At 44.2% G+C, this 7,073-nt stretch overlaps 1 pseudogene; it reads right to left on the bottom strand.

The window, feature by feature from the left end:
* Positions 1-4,498: 4,498 nt before the first annotated feature.
* Positions 4,499-4,676, bottom strand: LOC129781030 (U4 spliceosomal RNA; annotated as a pseudogene).
* Between the last annotated feature and the right edge of the window lie 2,397 nt (positions 4,677-7,073).

Below are 7,073 nucleotides of genomic sequence, written 5' to 3' on the forward strand. Positions count from 1 at the left end.
TTCATTCGCGAGTGGGGCACGCGAATCAGCACCAGTGGAGGCCACAGTACTACAACCCCCTGAGCCGGAAGACCCACAGCCAGATCAACCACTACTACGCGATCTGGTCTTCCACTACGACGAGGCGATCTCACAGTTCCGAGACACAGACCCATTGTCGCGCCCCAGGATCCCGAAGTTGCAGCATTCCCGCAGGCTGACAAGTGCAGTAAAGCTCATGAACGAGCACGTTCTTCCGCTGCACTTGGTTGATGCTGAGAACATGGAGGAGCTGCAACTGAAAGTTTACTGTGCTGCTGTGGCGACCGCCAAAAGTTTAGGATACCGTATTAGGCCAAGAGGCGGACTGCTCCAACATCTCCGTGAAAGGCGTGAGCCTCCATGGCGAAGGAGATTGGAGCAACGGATCCTAAACAAGCGCGCCGCATTTGGAAGACTGATGGCGTACAAAAGAGGCAGCAGATCGGCGAAATTATGTCGCCAAGTTGCTGTGATCGTGCGACCTACTGAACTTCGCCAGCTGGGAGCTCACCAGCTGACGGAAAAACTCGACACACTGGTACAGCAATTGAGCGTCCTAACTAAACGGCTGAAACGTTACTCTGACTCTGCAAAGCGCCAGGAACAAAATCGGATGTTCAGAGATAACGAAAAAGCGTTCTACGACCACATTAGCGACGAGAAGCCCGACTACCGCGAAGGTTTGCCAGATATTAGCGATGTGACGAACTTCTGGGCTGGTATTTGGGAGACCCCAGTACAACATCGCGACGGGCAAATGTGGTTAAGACGGGAGGAGGAGAGTTGTGGTGAAATTGGAGAGATGCCAGCTATCATCGTCGAAGAGAACGATGTCCGCGAAGCCTCGCGGTACCTGAGGAACTGGGCAGCACCGGGCCCCGATGGTGTTCAGAACTTCTGGCACAAGAAGCTGACCGTCGCACATCAAAAGATAGCTGAGTGCTTCAACAAGGTGCTACGTGACCCACACAACCTCCCTGAATTCGCCACTCGTGGCGTCACATTCCTCCTCCCGAAAGACAGCAACACATTGAACCCATCAAAGTACAGGCCGATAACGTGCCTATCGAGTCTGTACAAGATATTAAGCAGCATCATAACCGCCAAAGTTTCTGCCCACTGCGAACAACACCATATCATCGCAGAAGAGCAGAAAGGATGCAGAAAAAATACGCATGGCTGCAAAGACCAGGCCATCATCGACGCAGCCATAGTCGGCCAGGCGGTTTATAACCAGCGGAACCTAAGCATGGCCTATATCGATTACAGGAAGGCTTATGACTCCATACCTCACTCGTTTCTCGTCCGGGTATTGGAGCTCTACAAAATTGATCCCGTCGTCGTTAGGTTCCTGCAGCATGCGATGAGGCAGTGGAGTACGTCTCTGCACCTTAGTGATGGGGAAAATGTGTTGCAGTCTAGAACGCTGCAGATAAAGAGGGGGATATTCCAAGGCGACTCTTTCAGCCCGCTTTGGTTTTGTCTGGCACTGAACCCCCTCAGTAGGACGCTCAATAGAAACGGTCATGGCTATAAAATAAGGTATGGCGACGGCGCCCACGAAGAAGTGACCCATACCTTTTACATGGACGATCTCAAGGTCTACGCTGATTCACGTCAGCGTCTAGGTGTAGCTATCCGGGTTGTCGAAGACATAAGCAGGGACATCTGTATGGAGTTCGGCCTCGACAAGTGTCGCTGTGTCCACCTGCTGAAAGGACAACTTACCGAATCCGGAGGCTACGAGGTCTATGACGGCGAGTTTATAAGAGACATGGTTCGTGGCGAATCCTATAAATATCTTGGATTCCGACAGCTCACCGGGATTCGCCACTCCGACATCAAGACGGAGCTGCGAGACAAGTTCTTGAGTCGAGTGAACTGTGTCCTGAGGACTTTCCTCAACGCGGGGAACAAGGTACGCGCGATCAACACATTCGCGGTTCCCCTGCTGACCTTCAGTTTTGGTGTAGTCAAATGGAGCAAAACTGACCTAGAGGACCTTGAGAGGAGGATGAGGAAAGCATTCAAAGAGGCCGGAATGCACCATCCTCAATCGGCACTGGAGAGAGTTTCACTACCACGCAAAGAAGGGGGACTTGGAATCGTCGACATTTCTGCACTGTGTGTTGCCCAGGTACGACAACTGCGCGAGTACTTCGCAGAACGCGCCAACCAAAACGCGCTATACCGGGCTGTCTGCGCCACTGACAGAGGATACAGCGCTCTGCACTTGGCGCAAGCGGAGTACCAACTAAACTGCAATCTGCAGACAGTGGAGGAGAAGATTGCAGCTTGGAAGCAGAAGGCAGTGCATGGTGCCCACCCCCATCAACTGGACCGGCCACACGTCGACAAGGCCGCATCTAATCTGTGGCTAACGCGTGGTGAACTCTCTTCAGTAGTAGAAGCCGACATGATAGCCATCCAGGACAGGATAATGCCGACGAGAAACTGCAGGCGGTACGTCTGGCATCAAGACGTTGATGACATTTGCCGGATGTGCCATCAACCAGGTGAAAACATAGAGCACATTATGGGAGGCTGTCCCGTTTTGGCCAACGCAGCCTACACCGAGCGCCACAACAACGTGGCCCGTATTGTTCATCGACAACTGGCGCTCCAATGTGCTCTACTGGAAGACAACGTACCAAACTACCGGTACCTGCCTGCACCTGTCCTGGAAAATGACCGTTTCAAGCTGTACTGGGATCGCACTGTTCTGACCGACCTCTCGATCCACCACAACCGGCCAGATATAATGGTTTACGACAAGAGCGACCGCAAAGTCACCATCATCGATGTCGCTATTCCACTGAACCAGAATCTGGAGGAGACCCACGGTCGCAAAATCTGCAAGTACCGACCATTGGCCGTGGAGCTCAAGGAACTGTGGGGGCTAAGGGAGGTCCCAAGAATTGTTCCAGTCGTTCTCTCTGGAACTGGAATTGTCCCGAAGACACTTCTGGAAGCGCTAAAGGTGTTGAACATGGAGAAGGAATTGGCCGGCATCCAAAAGTCGGTCATCCTTAGCACCTGCGCGATTGTCCGACAATTCCTCGGTCAGGACTAAAACAGCACGAGCATGCAGATACGTGCATTCCGCAGAGCCTAGTCCCCCTTTGGCATTCAGAAGCCCGGGGGCAGGTGAAAATTCTGGCTAGGTTCGCCTAGTTAAGAAGTGAGATAAGTCTTCCAAAAAAATAAATAAATAAACAAATAAATAAATAAATAAATAAATAAAAGAGAACGAAGTGGAACGAGATATGATGAAAACCGCCCTCTGTGATCTCAGACGAGATGACTCCTGTGTTATGTATGGATGAAATAAAGAAAAAAAAACTCACCTATCTAATATAAGATAATTACCAATACTAAACACAATTATCAGTTTTTCTCATCAGTAAAAACATGTTACTTTAATGTAGAGAAAACATATTTGAAATGGAAAAGGTAATTTTCTTTTATAATTTTTACTTTCTGAGTGCTTATTCAACCCAATGCGAATTTTAATTCGACTAAAAACACCTCATACTATATGTAGAGCACATGGGAAATTTTTATAATATTTCTTCACTTTTCCAATTTTTCTCGGCATATAAACTTTTCTTGGGTGAAAATGAACACAACAAAACAGCCAAATGACCCGTTCTCGAGCGGGAACACACCTTGGTTATTATTTGTGAAAATTGAAATAAATCGTTTCATATATCAAGTAATTTTTAACACTACTGCTACCAAGGGTATTTCCGTTAGGATAGGGGTTGAGATTTTTCAATCGTTCGATAGTTAGTTTCATGACATATATCATTTTTTTCAATATAAAAAATTGTTATGCAGTGCCAAAATCGATTGACGCCAACATTTCATCAATCCATCATGAAGTGACTGAGCAATAAGCGTTTGAAATTGGACAATTTTCACGATGTGCTAGATTTTCAATTTTCAATTTGTACCCCAATATGTTCCGAAAAGACGTAATCCTACGTCAAAATAATCTGAAAGTGCTAGGCTCGTGAAGTAATGATTTGAGTAGCTTCGTAACTTTCGTGTTGCCATCACACGGGAACGTCCGGACATGATCGATTGCAAGAATGTGGTGCTTCACAGCTCTAGACCACTCGTAAGTTTTGGTTACACGCCAAAAAAAAATGCATCTTGTGAATCACGAAATTTTACACCAGACCCAATTTGGTGTTGAACACGTTTCAAATTTCATAACCTTCTTCTAATCCAATTATCCACAAACGAAAAATGTAAGTATACAGCCATTCCATGCCAAACCGGAATAGTGATTCACAGATTTTCATTAAAATTGGTAGTCGCAAAATATTAGACCCATATTTTTTCATTAGGGTCCCATTTTCATTTGTGGGTTGATTCCCTTTTTTCCAGAAATGATTTTTGTTTTCAAATTCATAACTTTTGAACCACGAGACCGATTCAGATGACCAACATATCAAATTGAAGTCAATGAGCTAGTCTTCTTGCGTATCAAAAATCATAACTTAAAAACGAAAAAACTATGGATGGGTTATACCGCAAGGTTGTCGTAGGACTGCCGTTGGCTTAGTAATCATTTGTGTTTTTTCAATTAGCAATAATCGCACCTCGGATGTTTCTCATTGGGTACGATATCGCTGCTGCGCAGAGCTATCTTTTGTATGTATTGATTAAATTATTGATTAAACTAGTGAGTGAATGAAACAATTTACGAATTCAATTGCAAACAAAACCCAATTTAGGTCAATTCATGCATTATGGTAGTAGTTATCGCAGCAAATAGCTATCAATATTTTGCCTAATCATCAAACGGTATGCGTAGAAGTTGTACCCGCTTTTGTAGACCATGTCAGCAAAACAAATTTCGCAGTATAAAAATACATGAGAGTATAAAAGTCTGGAATACCGTTTTTCCCAACTTATTGGTTTCGGAATCTGTGTTAGGAAAACACATCCCGATTTGCAAAAATACAAGCGAGTACAAAAGTAATCGCAGCTTGCATCTCATTTGCAATGCCAATTTCCCACGCTCCATGGTTTTGAAATCCGTGTTAGGGATATATTCCGATTTGCACAAACGCAAACGAGTTAAAAGTACCCATAACTTGCATCTATTTTGCAATGCCAGTTTCCCCAGGCTCCATGGTTTTGAAGTCTGTCTTAGGGAAACATTCCGATTTGCAAAAACGCAAACGAGTACAAAAGTACTCGTTGATTGCATTTAATTTGCAATGTCAGTTTCCCCAGGCTTCATGGGTTTGAAGTCTTTGTTGGGGAAACATTCCGATTTGCAAAAGCGCATACGAGTACAAAAGTACCCACTGATTGAATCTTATTTGCAATGTCAGTTTCCCCAGAATCCATGGCTTTGAAGTTTGTGTTAGGGAAACATCCATTCATTCCAGCGATGGTACCTCAATCATTACGCAATCATAACTTAGTGGATTTCCGAGCGACACTCGATTTTATACAGATTGGCGTGATTTCAATAGCCTGTTTTGAAAGCAATTTTAAGTCAACTGAAACGAGTTTTTGGATCAAAAAGTAACAAGCATAGAACGCGTAGACATTTTATCTTTCGAATGAAGTGTATATCATACCATTTCTTTCAGTTGTTTAGAAGCTGTTAACGCTCAAAATCTCGTTCTCCGGCGTAACGTTTTCGTTTTCGAAACTTTGAAGATACACCCCAGTATAGAAATGAAAGACGTAGTCCTACGCCAAAACACCCCTCTGATTTTTGGATATGTTATGTAAAAAACTCAGCTTTCAAGAAAAAATGTAAACAACTATAGCGCCCTCTGCCCTTAACAATGTGAACTATAAAAGAACAATCGACGCATAGAAGGATTAAGACTCAACAATTGTTGAGTAATTTTAATACTCGGAGTGATACATTTTTTATTGGTTAAGTTGTACAGCCATTCAATTGACCATCACTTTCCGATCTTCCCCTTTCATCAGCTCACTCTTCAACACACAGTCAGAAATTCCACAGAATGGTTCTGGACCAGTGAAGGGTGAGCTTGAGCAAGTTCATCTGTTGTTCTGTTACCCATTTTTGACCCATCAGTTTAGAACATGATTGAACCATTACGAACACTGGGACAAACCTCGTACCATACTGAACGAGAAAGTTCAATCACTGTCCATCCCTGAGGATGGTCCAACGAGTAGAAGATACGGGATGCTCAAGTGACATGTTTTGTCCCCGTCTAATATTTTCTTACATCTTTTCAGCTTTAAAGCGATTTCCTTAGTTTCTTGCTGAACATGTTGACTCAAAGGTAACATGTGAAGGATAGCCTGCAACGCCTTTAAGGGTGTGTTGCGCATTGCTCCAGTCATAGCAACGAATGCCACTCGTCGAAGTTTGTATAGCTTTTTAGTAGCTATAGTTTCCTTAGTCTTTGTCCACCATAATAATTCTTCTTGGATGGAACTAACATTCACAGTGGAACTTTTGCCATCTCAACGTAGGTATTACTTGCGACAATTTTATTAGTAGTACTTAGTTGAGATTTATATGCCGAATAATACGCCTTGAATGAATTCTGGAGGGGCAAACTCTTGAATACGCGTGACCACAGTGCAAGTCGGAAGAAATTTCTTTGACGAAAAATCCCCCGTCCAGAGCGGGAATTGAACCCGAACTCCCGGCATTATAGTGTGGGGCGCTAACCGCTCGGCCACTGGAGCACATACCATACTAATGAGGCATAGATTATTCTAGGCCGCACAATGGCAGTGTAGACCCACATAACCATTATTGGTTTAAGGCCCCGTGTTCTGCCAATAATTTTAGAACATGTTCATAGCGTTATTGTTGACATTACTGCTAATTGAATCTAAGTGTGCGTTCTAGTTCAGTTTAACATCTAGGATTACGCCAAGATATTTCACTAAAACGCTGCATTAAATTTCCTCTCCTCCAAGATGTAGAGACTGCTGATGCTGTTTCTTGATTTTGATGAACGGAACAATTGTTGTTTTTGAGGGATTCATGCTCAGACCTTCTTTAATACACCATGATTGTGTAAGGTTTGAGG

The sequence above is a fragment of the Toxorhynchites rutilus genome, chromosome 3 (genome assembly GCF_029784135.1).
Source record: "Toxorhynchites rutilus septentrionalis strain SRP chromosome 3, ASM2978413v1, whole genome shotgun sequence".
Lineage (NCBI taxonomy): Eukaryota > Metazoa > Arthropoda > Insecta > Diptera > Culicidae > Toxorhynchites > Toxorhynchites rutilus.